Here is an 18,053-nt window from a genome sequence, read left to right as displayed (position 1 = left end):
GGTAAAATTATGCATGAAGGTGTAGTGGTACGAGTGGGTTGCAAATAGTCCTTAAGAGTGCGTGGTGCAGGTGCAGCCATGTTTTCTGATTCAATTTCAATTTCGTCACCTAGCTCACTCAAAGAAAAGACAGACGAGCTATCTATCTCCAAGCTGTGTATACTACTCTCAACACTCGATGTGACTCTAAGCAACCTATTTGAAGTGTCTCTTACCCATGACATGAAACATCAATCTAATATGGTAGAGATGAGTGGTTGATGCAAATGAGATGAGTAATCGGAGATAATATGGTAGAGAAAAATAAAATAAAATAACAAGTTTAAATTTAAGTTAGACAACTTTTCCCCGGCAACGGCGCCAAAAACTTGACTCGCTCAAAAATGAGTAGAACTAATGCTATCCCAAGTGCAGGAGGATGTCGTGTAATAATTAGGAATAAATTCCTAAATCGTCTCCTCAGGAAAAGTTGCTTAAAATTAAACTCATTGAAAATTGTGAAAAACTTCACAAAGAGAAAACAAGAGGATGATATGTGCAATGGATGGAAAAGGGTACTAGTCATGGACTAGATTCATGTTTTTAGATTTTGATTGTCGGATTGGAATGTAAAGGACTAATAGATTAAACCCAGAAATTAATAAAACTAAATTAAGCATTAAACTAAATTAGAAAGTAATTGACAAAACATGAACTGAAAATTGAAAATGCCCAAACCAAGATTCTAGAATTCATCTTTGTATTTAAATCACAAATTCTCAAAATAACAAATAACAATTGTAATCACTATTAAATGAAAACTTAAAAAAGTGAGAAAAAATAAATAACACGAAATAATTAAACAGCAAATAAATTACCCAAACTTCTAAGCCAAAAAAATCTCAAAAGTATTCCATAAACTTTAAACTGAAGTTAAATAAAAATAGAGAACGAAAAGTTTAGACGAAAACTTCCTTTCACTATTCAATTGAAATTCAAAACAAAAAGGAAACAGCTTCTCACATATGATGTTTCAGAAAAATTAAAAACAAAAACAAAAGCTTTCAACCAAATCTTTCTTGCAATAAATTAAGGTAACACACTTAATGAGAACTTCTAAAACAATTCTTTTTGTTTCATAAAATGAACTAGCACACTTGATTAAAACTTCTAAAACAATTCATTTTGTTGCATGAAACAAACTAACACACTTGATTAAAACTTCTAAAACAATTTCTTTTATTGCATGAAACAAACTAGTAATGAAACAAACTAGCACACTTAATAGAAATTAAGGTATTACACTTAATGAAATAAAATTCTAGAACAATTCTTAATATACTTAATAAAAATTCTAAAACAACAAAGCATTGAAGCTAAAAGGAAAAACAAAATTGCTGAACAAGAAGAAGCCAATTCTTTCAAGAACATAACAAAGAAATAACAAAGAAGCAAGTTGTAGTTGTGTCCTCGTTGGTTCGGACTGCATCCCCTTTTATAGCCGAACAACTTGGCTAGTTGCCTCTTACATTCATACTTCATTTGCATTCACACTCAATAGCCGCCTCTTGAAGAATCATTTTATTCAATCAATCTTTTCCTCAATTCAAACCAAGCACGGATCCACGTTCCCCTTTCTCTCATCCGTTGCTTTATATGAGTCAAGCTCTCTTTCCCTTTTCTTTATTCAAGCTTCAATGAATTTCCACTTTTAATCCCCTTCAATCACGACATGATTTTTCTCTTCCAGCCCACACATCTTCACGCCTAACTTTATTGAAAATTCATACACGGCACTCTACTCATCCACTCCCCTATCTTTTTACTCCACCGTTCAGCCACATATATGTATATATAAAGAGCTGCCTCAATTCGGTACTGCCCTTCCTCCAAGTCAAGTAATGCACACTTCACTTTAAGAATAATTCCAGCCGACTTCTCTTATCTCTTCTCTTCAATCTGTTTTTCAATTCAAACCAAGCAACCAAGTCCAACACGGTATGTATACAGAAAATTCAGCACATCATTCACACGTCTCTCTCTATTTCCTTCCATTCAAAAAGAAAATGAACTGCAGAAAAATAAGATTCCTCCACCGAGTAATTCCCTTCCACGTACATTAATCAGCTGACTTCTTAAATCACCACCGACTTATTCCTTTTGACAAATGACCAATTCACTCCTTAATTCCATCCCCCTTTACGTAATACATGACCACCGACTACACATTTCAGCCAGCCCCGACTCACCTATTAAGACTTCTCACTCAAACCTCACTCAAACCAAGTCAAACACGGCAGTGCATGCACTCTCTTCCCCTTCTATAGACTTCCATGTAACCTGCCCTCTAACTCTCCAACCGACTTCACACAGCACCAACTTTCAGTTCCAGCACATCATGCACCCACCATAACTCTCTCTATGTCCATCTCTGGAAAATTACAGCCGACCTCCTTTCTTTAATCAATTAAGCACATACTCTCCTCACTCCCTTCCTTCTTTCTCTCACCAACTTCTCTCAACTCCAACCACGTACATCTCTATTCTCTCCCTCTCTAGTCATGACCAACTCTAATCCCCAACCGACTCACACTTGGTTGAAAACTCTACACCGACCAACCACACACACACACACACACACACACACACACACACATACACACACACACACATATATATATATATATATATATATATATAGATGGTTGAATTCAAGTTGGTGCTGCCAAACTCCTTCCTCCAAGTCAAGCATAGCACGGCATGCTCTTCCATATTTATTTGTTTTTTTTTTTCTTTTCAACATGCCTCTTCTTGGTTTCAGCCTCCTTTTTGGACTTGGGTTGAGTTGGTGGGATGAAGTGCATACGACACTCTTCAATCTAGAGGTGGTCATCAATTCAATATGTCTTTCCATGCCATGTGTATAGGACCTACAAGCCAAAATTCATTGTTTTGAGTCATGCATGAGTTAATGACTTCCAATCTATTAAAAAAATTTAACATATGGATCACACACAAAATTTATCTCATACCAAGCCTTCTAAATAAAATATGCATATGAATAAACATTATCCAATTAAATCTCAAGTTATAAAATTAAGCACAAACTCATGCTATTAATCAATTTAAATCACAACTTTTATTTATTCTTATTAACCATTTTTCCATTTAAAACCAATAATAATGTCATGATGAATTTAAAATACATTGGTTTTAAATAGCTAAAATATGCAATATCTCAGCTCAATCACACGGCCACAGTGAAATTTCACTGTTACGTTGCTTTCCTTCCGCAGTTTGCAACGCCGCGAGCTTTCTAAAAATACCATATAGCGCTGTAAGTATTTTCCAAACCCTACTTTTAGATTTAAATATATTTTGCTCATTCAATAAAATATCTGTTGTTGGTTGGCTGATTCCGGACTGAGTCCGAGGAGTTCGGGGGTCGGATGGATGGAAGACGAAGTTGCTTGTTTTATTGATTTATGGTTGGTTGATCTTTTTGTGCATTGATATCGCATTTACATGGTGCATGCGCGTGCGTTTTATTTAAATTTGAGAAAATCCTGTTTTATTGGCGTAAGTGGATTTTCGGGTTCGTGTGTGTCACGACCCCAAGCGGGATGGGGTATTATCCCGGTGGAGCTCCTCTAGTCACTCGGGAGCGTAATAAATTGAGTGACGTCACCTGAGTTGTCGCTAGACAACGACGGGAGCGGGGGCTAGAGGATGCTTGGCTACGAACGCGCCGGGCGCGAAACCGGGCATCGCTCTACACACCGACTCCATGGCCCTTCGCTGGCGAGGGTTAGAGGATGCTTAGCTACAAATGTGCGGAGCGCGAAACTAGGCATCGCTCATTTAGGTGTCATATGCGTGGTCGTTACCTGCGGTGTAGTACTGGAGTCAGGGTGTGCGGATGACCCCTAGGGGAGGTCATGGTGCATACGGTTTAATTGGTAAACGGTTTGAGTTTGATATGGGCCGAATGTGACTTTTGGCGTGATATTTGGAAAGGGTTTGTTTTTGGGCCAAATGGGATTTTTGGCATGTGTGGAAAAATATGATTTTATGGGTTTTGTGCATTGGCATCACTTCATGCATATTGTTTGAGTTCTATATGTTTTTATTTGGTGGTGTTTGGATTTTATTTACCTGCGGCACCATTTTTGGTACCGTAGATTTTGGTGCAGAGATCAAGGATGAGGAGGAGGAGGCTGAGCCCGAGGATGCGGCTCCGCCGGGGTGTTGAAGTTTATACTTTGTATTTAGTTTAAAATTATGTTTGTATCTTGTAATATTTATTTATGTATGTGTTGAACAGCTTTGTATTAAACAAGAAAAATTTTGGTACTTAGTTATTGACTTGCTTTTCGCTGCGTATTTCTCGTGTACATTCGTCGCTTATATACACACACATGGCATATGTCGATAGGATGATGACCCGTGATGTTATCATCCGGACTTCTCAATTTCCCCGTGTTCGTACGTGGGGATTTGGGGGCGTCACAATGGGTTCTCATCGAGTCTAGATTCTCTATCCATTAACTTGATTTTGGCTTTATTGGGTTTGTTTTTCCAATATTGTTGTTTGGTTTCAAAATGAGTCGATTGGAGTTCACATTAACCAAGGTGCTCAAATTTCACAAGGTACTAGAATGAAGTGTGTCAATCATATCTGTATCAATGCAAATCACATTAATGTAATTTTTTTTTTAAATCTGTGCACACACGCTACCCCCAATTAGTGAGAAACATGGTCCTCAATGAATCGAACGAAAGAAAACAAATTACACATGATAAGTAAGCAACACGGACAACCAATCATGTGATATAAAATGAAACCAAAACAACAAATATAAAAGAAAGATAAAATGCAATTAAAGAAAGTCTTAAAATGAAGAAATAAATAAATCAATCAAAATCAAAATACTTCCTTGGGGTCTTGCACAAGCAAGATCTCTTCGTTTGGATCAAAGGCAGTCATAAACAGCTTTCGACGTAGTCCATTGACAGTGAAACTATTGCCATTCTTCAAATTGACAATGTCTACCACCCTGTGAGGATGAACCTTCTTTATAATGTATGGCCCACTCCATCGGGATTTCAGCTTTCCGGGAAAAATATGTAGTTTTGAATTATAGAGGAGTACTTTCTGATCAGGGACAAGATGTTTGTCATGGATCTTTTTGTCATGCAAGGCCTTCATTTGCTCCTTTGCCAAATGAGAATTCTCGTAAGCCTCCCTCCTTACTTCATCAAGTTCCGAAACCTACAACTTTCTTAAACTTTTGGCAGCATCAAGTGAAAAGTTAATTTGCTTAATAGCCCATAAAGCACGATCCTGAATCTCAATAGGTAAATGACAAGTCCGACCATAAACCAATCTATAAGGTGACATCCCTAAGTTAGTTTTGAATGAGTCCTATAAGCCCAGAGAGCATCAACCAGTTTTTCAGATCAGTCCTTCTGAGTGGGACATACTGTTTTTTCAAGAATAAGTTTGATCTCTCTATTGGCCAACTTAGCTTGACTATTAGTCCGGAGATGATATGGAGTAGAGACTTTATGGGTCACTTCATATTTCTGCATAAGTTTTTGAAAAGATTTGTTATAAAAATGTGAATTCTCATCACTAATGATCGCCTTGGGCATACCAAAACGTGCAAATAATTCTTTCAAGAAATGGATAACAACCTTATGATCATTTGTTCTACAAGGTATTACCTCTACCCATTTTGAAACATAATTCACAACAACTAAAATGTAAGAATTCCCAAATGAATCTGGGAATGGTCCCATAAAGTCAATCCCCCAACAATCAAATATCTCAAGTGTAAGAATAGGGGAAAGGGGCATCATGTTACGTACTGTGATTTTTTCAAGTTTTTGACAAGGCTCACATGTCTTGCAAAAAGACTCCACATCTCTAAAAATAGTGGGCTAATAGAGTCCACTTTGCAAAATTTTGGTAACAATTTTCTTTGCTACAAAATGGCCTCCACAAGCCCCTGTATGGCAAAAGTGAAAAACAGAGGTAAACTCATCATCGGGAATAGATCGACGCACCAACTGATCAACACAATACTTAAAAAGATAAGGAGTGTCGAAGTAAAAAAATCTTACCTCTACAAGGAATTTACGCTTGTCCTTAGCTGTCCAATACTCTGGCATCCAGTTAGTAATAAGATAATTCACAATGTCTACGAATCATGGAGCACGTGACACTTCAAAAAGATGCTCAACTTGGGTTTAGCATCCTTCTTTGCCAACAAATACTTAAGAATAGAATTGTCAGTAAAAATGATAACATGAGACCCAATAATATAAGAAAGAAATTTATCCAAGGCAAAACAACAGCTAAAAACTCATTCTCGGTTGTGGTGTAATTTTTTTGTGCATCATTCAAAGTTCAGCTTGCATAATAAATGACCGAAGGCTTATTGTCTACTCTTTGGCCAAGAACGGCACCAAGAGTGAAATCACTAGCGTCAGTTATAATCTCAAATGGTAAGTCGTATCGAGGAGTTTGCATAATAGGTGCAACTGTTAAGTGTTCTTTCAGGGTCTCAAAAGCATGTTGGCACTAATCAGTTCAAACAAAAGTAGTATCATTTTGCAATAAAGTACACAATGGTTTTGCAATACTACTAAAGCCTTAAATGAAACGCTAATAGAAGATAGTGTGACGAAGAAAAAAACGAATATCCTTCACTGTCATAGGAATAGGCAGATGAGATATTAATTCATAGGAATAGGCAGCTGAGATATTAATTCTATCTTGGCTCTGTCAACCTCTATACCATGTTCAAATACTAAATGCCCAAGTACCAAACCACTAGTAACCATAAACTGATATTTCTTCCAATTTAACAATAAATTCTTTTCCTCACATCTTTTCAACACAGCAGTAAGATTTTTTAAACAGACATCAAAACATTTACCAAACATAGAGAAATCATATCCATAAAAACCTCACACATATCATCAAACATATTAGAAAAAATGCTCATCATACAGCGCTGAAAAGTAGCAGGTGCTTTATATAAACCAAACGTCATTCTTCCAAAAGCAAAAGTACCAAAGGGGCAAGTGAAGGTGGTCTTCTCTTGATCATCTGGTGTTATGGCAATTTGATAATAACCAAAGAAGCTATCCAAGAAATAATAAAAAGCATTACCCGCTAGTTTTTCTAAAATCTGATCTAGGAAAGGTAATGGAAAGTGATCTTTTCGACTGACCGAATTCAACTTTTGGTAGTCAATACATATTCTCCAGACCGTTACCTTCTGATCGGTGCAAAACTGCAAGTGCACAATATCGTAGTTTTATAATAAAGTGATAAGAAGAGAATCGTCCTCAGGGATTGGTACCTTACTATTGCCAAATACCAAAAATATACTAATCTTGATTTTATCTAGAGGAATCACCAAAGATTTTTGTAGTTGCAAATTAAACTAAGATCAACTCAAAGAGAAATACGCAAAGGAAATAAAACTGACGTTTGAAGATCAAATTAATGGGAAAGAAAACTTCTAGGAAATCGATTTCACCTCATTCTTCACTATGCTTTTCTCATCCAGCTAATTTAATTTAATTCTTTTTATTCATTAGCAAATCTCTAATCAATCCAACAGCCTCTTTCGATCGTCAATTGGAAATTATTTTTGTTCATCAATTCACACAAGAATATGCAAATTAATAAAGCAAGAAAGCAATAAGACCAATGATTTAATTACTACATAGGTTCATACAAGTCTTTTGATTTCTATACTTACCTATGCTGAAATATTCAAGATCTACCCTATGATTCCCTCTTTCGATAGCAAATCACAAGATTAATTATTATCTAATCAATGGCCAGTTAATTAGAAGTAATAAACTCAGAATAAATCAAATAAACAAAGAGAGAATTGCCTTAAATTAGCATAGACAATCAAGCATAGTTCAGAAATAGGTTACATCGTTTTCCTAGAATAAATAAAATTTAGCTCATGCTAGAAATGGAATTCAACATAAACGAATTCACCATAATTGTTATGAGAATATTGGAAGAAATTAAACGCTGAAAAATACTCCTCGCAGCCACAACTCGTCCTCAAAAACTCAAGGAAATGATTCAATGCTTTTCTCACGTCTGTGCTCGTGTATGATTCCAACGTACGTGTAATATATGGAATTCCCTCTCCAAAACAGATGAATTGAATCCTTCTAGCTGTGTTTTTCTATCCCAAAAAGTGTTCTCCAGTCAACAACCACGACCATAGAGTGAAAAATTCCTTTTATATGGTGTGACAACGAAAAACCCTAAATCTGTCAAATTACGATGTTCACTCGAGCGGAGTGTCGAGTGTACATTGAGCGTTTGACTCTGCCTGATTTCGCTCGAGCGTCCTATCGAGCGTTCGTCAAGCGTTCGACTCTGCCTAATTTCCCTCAAGCGGCCAATGTCTCCACTCGAGCGATCTTTGTTTTCCAGCAACCCACTCGAGCTCACTGTCGAGCGGCAGTCGAGTGTTTGAATCTGCCTGAATTCGCTCGAGCGGCCAAAAGCCTCCGCTTGAGCGATCTTGTAAAATCTGCAATACGAAATTTTGGAAGTCATCAAATACCCCCAAACTTACAACTTTGTTTGTCCTCAAACAAAAAGAAAAGCAAATGATAGTTTAGGCAATATCAACTCGATCCCAAAGAGAAGTATCATCACTCACCAAGTTTTTATGAATTTAGATTTCATCTCTAGTATCTTACTCTTTTAACATCAAAGATAGCAAGAAAATCAATCAAAAATTTTACAATTTGTCAAGCAAGAGTTAAGCGTTTACTTCAACCTAAAGCTAAGACCTTGAGTGTGTGTGTGTGTGTGCTATAGTCAATTTAACCTCAAACCACCTGCAAACTCAGATAAAAGGAGAACAACCAAAATCAGAAGAATTCTCTTAAAACTTAACCCCATAAGTCCAATTTTTAGAAATCCTCTCCACTAATGTAGTCAACACCAAAATCAGAGATCAAAAGGTCTTTAATAAGGTTGTAATGATAGGCCACAGGGTGAGGGTTAAGAAAAAACTAGATATGAAAAATCAAAGCAAACTGGGAAAATACTTAGTGAAAAGAACATTAAAAGAGATACCCACATGATTCACATCATAGCTCTTTCTTAGCAATATGCTCATACTTGTGGCATTATTATTGCTGTAATCACTGAAGCAATACCAACAATTCCTTTAACAAAATCCGAGATGATACATACTTCGCTTAGTGACTTCTTTTTCTTTTATTTCTATTTTTTTTTTTGTTTTTTTTTTTCACTTTTACTATCTTTCTTCTTCTTTCTTCTTCTTCTTCTTTGATCAAACAGAGCAAACATAATACGGTTCATCATGAAACCAATTTTCTCTTTTAAATGTAACTCTCCACCAAAGTATTTTCTCAAACTATCAAAGGTAGATTCATTGTTTTTCAGGCTTAGAGCGGGCATGGTTTATGTAATTCAAAGAACAAATAAAGGCTTATGAAGGCTCAAGGGGGGTTGACTATGAAAACACACCATGTAATGATGGCATGATATTAAGGACGGCTGGGAAAGCTTTTTGGTTATGCCAAAGAAATGCCTAAATCATTTCTCTAATATTTGGTCTCAACTAGGATTTCGCCTCAAGTACCCATCAACGGATTCTAGAGCAAAGCAAAATCGAACTTCCCTCTTTCAATTAATTCAACTTCTTCTCTTCATAAACAAAATGGAATAAGAGAAAAACGACTATGTGCTCAATTATGTTCAAGGTCAAAGATTTAAACCAAAGTACCCACAAAACTCCACTTGACATAAAAGAAATTTTTGAAAATTTTTCTCAAAACCATCTTCAATCACAAATTTCAGAGTCATAGAGAATTCAATCTTACTCCAATGCATGCTTGGTAAGAGAATCAAACAACCCATCAACAACCCAAGACTTATAAAACAAGAGGATCAAATGACTATAGGAGTTTACACCCCCAAGCTTAAACTAAACAATGTCCTCATTGTAATGCAAAAGTAAAAAGGATTGAAGAAATAAAAGGAACTTCCCTGGTTTCATGATGAACTTCCGAAGTTTAAAATTTTTCAGCTCTTTCTTCATGCTAAGTAAACCTGCATCAAAAACCAATTTATTAAAACTAACTAAATAAAGCTAATAAAATAAATGAAAGAATTAAAGAAAGATCTATGGGTTGCCTCCCATAAGCGCTTGTTTTAAAGTCTACAGCCAGACTTTTCAATCATCATCAATTAGGATCTCCAAGCGGAATAAATGCATAGTTTCTCTCCATTTGTTCCCCATAGTAGTGCTTCAATCTCTGACCATTAACTCTGAAAATATTCCCTGTCTTGTCCTTCAAATCTATTGCTCCAAAAGAGAAACTTTATGAATTGTATAAGGACCTGTCCATCTTGATTTCAACTTTCCTGGAAAGAGTTTGAGTTGTGAATTAAAGAGTAAAACTTGTTGTCCTGGAGAAAACTCTCGCCTAAGAATCTGTTTGTCATGCCACTTCTTCGTCCTTTCTTTATAGATCTTTGCATTTTCATATGCATCATTCCGGAACTCTTCCATCTCATTCAATTGAAGAAGTCGCTTTTCACCTGCTGCCTTCAAATCAAAGTTAAACTTTTTTACAGCCCAATAAGTTCTATGCTCCAACTCCACAGGAAGATGACATGCCTTTCCAAACACTAATCGGTATGGAGACATCCCGATAGGTGTTTTAAAGGCTGTATGGTATGCCCACAAAGCATCATCAAGCTTCTTTGCCCAATCCTTTCTATTGGTTTTGACCGTCTTTTCAAGGATGTTCTTGATTTCTCTATTTGAAGTTTTAGCTTGGCCATTAGTTTGAGGATGGTAAGCAAGTGCTATCTTGTGCTTTACACCATATTTAGAAAGAAGATTCTCAAACAACTTATTGCAAAAGTGAGTCCCTTCATCACTAATAATAGCTCGTGGAGTGCCAAATCTTGTGAATATATTCTTGTGCAGAAATTTGAGCACTACCTTTGCATCATTTGTTGTTGTAGCAATTGCTTCCACCCATTTTGACACATAGTCAACTGCTAATAAGATATAAGCAAAACCAAAAGAAGGAGGAAAAGGTCCCATAAAATCTATTCCCCAAACATTAAACAACTCAACTTCTAAGATACCTTTCAGTGGTAACTCATGACGCCTTGAAATATTTCCCATACGTTGGCACCGGTCACAAGTTTTTACCAAAGTGTAACTATCACGAAAAATAGAAGGCCAAAAGAACCCACTTTGAAGTACCTTAGCTGCTGTACGGGTGGCTCCAAAATGTCCTCCATATGATGATGAATGGCAATGATGGAGGATGTCTTGCATCTCTTCTTCCGGCACACATCTTCGAATGATTTGATCTGGGTATCTTTTGAACAACAAAGGCCCATCCCAAAGATAACAATTCACATCATGCAAAAACTTCTTGTGTTGATGGTAAGTAAGATCAGGTGGTAAACTTTACAAGCTAGGTAGTTAACAATATCTACATACCACGAAACTTGATCTCACATGCAAATAACTGCTCATCAGGGAATGCCTCTTGGACCACTGAATCTGGTCTTTCTTCCTTTTGCTCTAACCGAGAGAGATGGTTAGCCACTAAATTTTCACTTCCTTTCTTGTCTCGAATCTCCAAATCAAATTCTTGAAGAAGTAGGATCCAACAAATTAGTCTAGGCTTAGCATCCTTCTTGCCAAACAAATAGCGAAGTGCTGCATGATCAGTGAACACTATCACCTTTGTACCAATGAGGTAAGACCGAAATTTATCACAAGCAAACACCACAGCAAGCATCTCCTTCTCAGTTGTTGTATAATTCAATTGAGCTTCATTTAATGTCTGGCTTGCATAATAGATGGCTCTAAACAGCTTGTCTCGCCTTTGCCCCAACACTGCTCCAATTGCAAAGTCACTTGCATCGCACATAACTTCAAAAGGTTGACTCCAATCAGGCACAATCACAATTGGTGCTGAAATTAGTTTCTCCTTAAGTGCATTAAAGGCCTGCAAACAAACAATATCAAAGTCAAATGCAGAATTTTTCTCAAAAAGATTACATAAAGGTTTAGAGAGTTTAGAAAAATCCTTGATAAATCTTCTATAAAATCCCGCATGTCCCAGAAAACTTCTGATTCCCTTCACAATCTTTGGAGGTGGTAGTTTCTCTATGGTTGCAATTTTGGCTCGATCCACCTCAATTCCTTTAGATGACATTCTATGGCCAAGCACGATCCCTTCTTGAACCATGAAATGACACTTCTCCCTGTTCAGGACTAGATTTTTATCTTCACATCTCTGCAAAACAAGAGCTAAGTTATGCAAACAATGATCAAAAGATGTGCCAAAAACTGAAAAGTCATCCATGAAAACTTCCATTATATCTTCCACCATATCATAAAAGATAGCCATTATGCAATGTTGAAATGTCACAGGGGCATTGCACAATCCAAAGGGCATTCTCCTAAAAGCAAACGTTCCATAGGGGCATGTGAATGTAGTTTTCTCTTGATTTTCAGGAGCTATAGCAATCTGATTATACCCCAAATAACCATCCAAAAAACAATAGTAGGAGTACCCAGCCAATCGATCCAACATTTGATCAATGAATGTAAGTGGAAAATGATCATTCCTTGTTGCTTTATTCAACTTACGGTAATCTATGCATGCACGCCATCCCGTGACCGTTCTTGTAGGAATGAACTCATTATTGTCATTTTTCACCACCGTCATTCCACCCTTCTTTGGTACAACTTGCACTGGACTTACCCATGAGCTGTCTGAAATAGCATAAATAATTCCAGCATTAAGGAGTTTCAAAATTTCAGCTCTCACTACTTCCTTCATTGCTGGATTTAATCTTCTTTGGTGTTCGATCGTTAGCTTGTAAAGCTCCTCCATTAAAATTTTGTACATACAAATGGAGGGACTTATTCCTTTTATGTCAGAAATAGTCCATCCCAAGGCTGTTCTATGCTCCCTCAATACACGCAGCAACTTTTCCTCTTCTTCGGGTGTGAGTGATGTAGCAACAATCACTGGAAAGGTATCACTGTCCCCCAAGAACGCATAACGAAGATGCTCAGGTAATTGCTTTAACTCCGGAGTTGTATTTTTCTGCATCTTTTCTTTAACATTTTTAGATTCAACCTTTGGTACCACCGGCTCTAGCTTCCCCACTTCATTACTAAGTGATGTAACCTGCTGCAATGCTCCCAAAGCAAAAACATAGTGGAGAAATTCTTCACTAACAAAAGGCAAGTCAGATTCACAAACAGCAGAATTATTAAAATCAAAAGCATGAGATGAAGTGGTGATACAGCGTTCTAGGTGATAGGATGGCATATCTTCTTGAAAGGCCTCTTCTACACATTGCTTAATGACATCTACCCGAAAGCAAGTACTTGGATCTTATGGAAATTTCATGGCTTGGTAGATGTTGAACATAACTTCTTCCTTATTAACTCTCAATGTTAATTCACCCTTTTGAACATCAATTAAAGCCCTTCCCGTAGCCAAGAATGGTCAGCCAAGAATTAGTGGGACTTCTTCATCTTCTTCCATGTCCAACACCACAAAATCAGCAAGAAAAATAAATTTATCCACCTTTACCAATACGTCTTCTATGATTCCACATGGATACTTGATGGACCGATCCGCTAGTTGCAAAGAAATTGTTGTATGCTTCATCTCTTCAAGTCCTAATTTCCTGCAAACAGAAAGTAGCATAAGATTAATGCTAGTGCCAAGATCACATAAAACTTTATCAAAAAATGAATTTCCAATAGTGCAAGGCAAAGTGAAACTCCCTGAATCTTTTAATTTTTGAGGCAATTTCTTTTGAAGAATGGCACTGCATTCTTCAGAAAGCTTCACTGTTTCAAACTCCTCCAATCTTCTCTTCTTGGAAATGATGTCCTTCAGGAATTTGACATAGTTTGGCATTTGTTCCAAGGCATCTGCAAAAGGAATATTTATGTGAATTTTCTTAAAAATATCCAAAAACTTAGAAATTTGCTTATCTAATTTTTGCTTTTGAAAACGTTGAGGGTAAGGAAGTGGAGGAGCGAGAATATGAGGATTGTCAGGAAATGAAATTGCAGGAGGCAATTCGGTCTCTCTTAGTGTCTCATTGACAATCTCCTCTTCTTCTACTTGATCTTTGCTTTGGCCATTGTTCGCAGCGGTAGGGGTGGATTTGCTCTCCTTTAATGGTGACCTCTCAATTTCTTTTCCACTCCTAAGTGTGATGGCCTTGCATTGTTCCTTTGGATTCACTTCAATGTTGCTAGGAAAAGCTCCTCTTTGTTGGGCATTGACAGTCGTGGCTAGTTGCCCAATTTGCACTTCAAGATTCTTCATAGTGGCTCCCATGTTGCTACAATGAGTCTCAATGTTGTCCAACCGTGAATCAGTCTTTTTAAACCTTGCATTGGTCTCCTGAACAAAGGAAACCATGGCATCCTCAAGTGACATCTTCTTCTCGCTTAGTTGGCTATCAAATCCTAGAGGATGTTGAGGTTGCAACACATTTTTTGTATTTTCATATGACAAATTCTCATGATTTCTAAGCCCAGGATGATAGTAATTTGGCATAGGATTACCACGATAGTTGTAGTTCCGATTGTTGACATATTGAACTTGTTCCTGACTTGCTTCATTACTTAGAACTGTTATACTTGTATATGCAACATGTTGAACCCAAGGTTTCAAGTTTCATGTGATTATAAATCTACACATGGATTTTGATGATAACAAATGAATTCAAAGAATAAAGGAGTTTCAAGCTCAAGTTGTTCACACAATGGAATCAAGCACATCAAAGAACCAAGCATGAGCAAGAAGGAAATAAGTTCACATTAAAGTCATAGAGTAATGTTGTAAATCTCTTAAAATTCAAAATTAGGATTAATGTGCAAAATTAATATTTTATCATAAAGCATTACAATACATTTTCCACATGTGCATGAATATTTTTGAAAATTAAATTTGAAAATTTTGAAAGATGATTGATTGTCATCTTTTACATGTGCATGCCTTGATTAAAGAGTTGAACTTTGAAAATATTAAAGATGATTGATTGTCATCTTTCACATGTGCATGTTTTATTTGAATATTTTCAAAAGTAATTGATGCTTTTTAGACTTATACAAAAGGTAGATGATTTTGTTTGAAAAATTTGAAAAGTAAAGTGTGCTCATTTTGTCATATACAAAAAGTAAAAGATTAGGTTTGAATTTTTTGAAAAGGAAAGTGTGCTCATTTTGTCATATGCCAAAAGTAAAAGATTAGGTTTGATTATTTTGAAAAAAAATGAATGATGTTGTCTTTGACAATTGAAAAAGAAGAACCTTTTATTTGAATTTTTTGAAAAAGTGAATGATGTTGTCTTTGACATGTGAATCTTTTTAAATTTGAATATGAAGTCTCATATGCCTATAAATTTGAGAGTTTCACATTCACAACACCAAGAGCATACAACATTCATTCAAAACTTTCATTCTCTCTTCTCTAAACATTGAGCCTTAATCCTTGTTCATTTTGAAAGATATAGTTTGCGCTGTATTGTTCTTATTTCACTCATTGAGGAGTGTTTTCTGATAACCTACCCACTATCAACTTTTGTATCAGAAAAAGGGTGTGTATAACCCTTATGCGTGTAGAAAGTATTCTACACGGGGAAGAGTTGAATCACCACGTGTAAGGTGATTGCAAGTGTAGAGGGTGTTCTACACGGATCCTTTGTAGCGGTGTTGTTCAAAGGTGTAATAGGTTTCTATCTCCACCTGAAGGAGGTTGAATAGTGAATTTGGGAATCCTCAAGGGGTAGCTTGAGGCGAGGACGTAGGCAGTGGGGCCGAACCTCGTTAACATATTGAGTTTGCTTCTCTCTTACCCTTACTCTTTATATTTATTGTTATTTCATATTTTTTTTATATTTTATATTATATATTTGATTTGTAATTGTTATTTTTTTTAATACAACTCAATTCGCTCCCCCTCTTGTGTTAGTCATCTGGGCAACACAACATATTCTGTACTTTGTGGTATCCTTTGTGTTGTCAAGACTGAAATCTGATGAGATGGAGTAGCTACTTGAGCTGAAAGGGCTGCTATCAACTCCAATTCATGAATTCCAGCAACTTTGTTAGCCAAAGTCCTTTCAGTTGGCCATTGATAGTTGTTTGTGGCCATTTCTTCCAAAAGGGCAGTAACACCTTCAGCTGTCTTTGACATCAAAGTTCCACCAGAAGCAGCATCAACTATAGTTCGAGTTTGCCCATTTAACCCATTATAGAACATCTGAACTTGCAACCAATCTGGCAATCCATGTTGTGGGCAACGTCGAACCAAGTCTTTATACCTCTCCCACGCTTCATAGAGTGACTCAAAATCATTTTGCTTGAACTGGCCAATCACTCCTGAGTTGGGTTGTTTTTGCAGGAGGAAAGAATTTAGCAAGAAACCTCTCAGCCATGTTCTGCCAACTAATGATGCTTCCCGGTTGTAGAGATTATAGCCAACCTCTAACCTTGTCCCTCAAAGAAAAAGGAAACAATCTCAGTCTAATGGTGTCTTCAGTAACACCATTGATCTTCACAGTGTCACAAATCTCCAAGAACATTGCCAAATGAATATTGGGATCATCCAGTGGCGATCCGCTGAATTGAGTCTGCTGCACCATGCTAATCAAAGCTGGTTTGAGCTCAAAGTTGTTGGCATTAATTGTCTGGTGCATTATGCTCGAGTAATTTCCATTCACAACTGGTCGTACATAGTCCTTCAAGGTGTGTGGTAGTGCCTCACGTTCTTCTTCAGCCATGACTAGTATCTTATTTCTTCTTAGTGATCTAAGAGTTCTTTCAATCTCTGGATCAACAGGAATAATATCACGAGATCTAGCACGGCGCATCCAACGTCAAAAACACACCTGTAGAGCAAAGATAAAATAAAATTCTAAATTAAAACCAAGATTACTTTGTATCGATATTGACAAAAAGAATAAGAATAAACCAATCCCCGGCAAAGGCGCCAAAAACTTGATTGGTGCAAAACTGCAAAGTGCACTGTATCGTAATTTTATAATAAAGTGATAAGAAGAGAATCGTCCTCAGGGATTGGTACCTTACTATTGCCAAATACCAAAATTATACTAATCTCGATTTTATCTAGAGGAATCACTAAGATTTTTGTAGTTGCAAATTAAACTAAGATCAACTCAAAGAGAAATATGCAAAGGAAATAAAACTGACGTTCGAAGATCAAATTAATGGGAAAGAAAACTTCTAGGAAATCGATTTTACCTAATTCTTCACTATGCTTTTCTCATCCAGCTAATTTAATTTAATTCTTTTTGTTCATTAGCAAATCTCTAATCCATCCAACAGCCTCTTTCGATAGTCAATTGGAAATTATTCTTGTTCATCAATTCACACAAGAATATGCAAATTAATAAAGCAAGAAAGCAATAAGGCCAATGATTTAACTACTACATAGGTTCATACAAGTCTTTCGATCTCTATTCTTACCTATGTTGAAATATTCAAGATCTACCCTATGATTCCCTCTTTCGATAGCAAATCACAAAATTAATTATCATCTAATCAATGGCCAGTTAATTAGAAGCAATAAACTCATAATAAACCAGATAAACAAAGAGAAAATTGCCTTAAATTAGCATAGACAATCAAGCATAGTTCGGAAATAGGTTACATCGTTTTCCTAGAATAAATAAAATTTAGCTCATGCTAGAAATGGAATTCAACATAATCGAATTCACCATAATTGTTCTGAGAATATTGGAAGAAAATAAATGCTAAAAAATACTCCTCGCAGCCACAACTCGTCTTCAAAAACTCAAGGAAATGATTCAATGCTTTTCTCCCGTCTGTGCTCGTGTATGATTCCAACGTACGTGCAATATATGGAATTCCCTTTCCAAAACAGATGAATTGAATCCTTCTAGCTGTGTTTTTCTGTCCCAAAAAGTGTTTTCCAGTCAACAACCACGGCCATAG

The 18,053-nt window shown here is 36.5% G+C and overlaps 1 non-coding gene across 1 annotated transcript; it reads left to right on the top strand.

The window, feature by feature from the left end:
- The first annotated feature begins 16,360 nt into the window (after window positions 1–16,360).
- Window positions 16,361–16,465, top strand: LOC122280216. The gene has a single exon (XR_006229801.1). It is a non-coding gene; the product is annotated as a small nucleolar RNA R71 (small nucleolar RNA).
- The last annotated feature ends 1,588 nt before the right edge of the window (window positions 16,466–18,053 follow it).

Source organism: Carya illinoinensis, chromosome 10 (assembly GCF_018687715.1).
Source record: "Carya illinoinensis cultivar Pawnee chromosome 10, C.illinoinensisPawnee_v1, whole genome shotgun sequence".
Taxonomy (NCBI): domain Eukaryota; kingdom Viridiplantae; phylum Streptophyta; class Magnoliopsida; order Fagales; family Juglandaceae; genus Carya; species Carya illinoinensis.
This window is presented reverse-complemented; position numbering and strand designations above follow the sequence as displayed.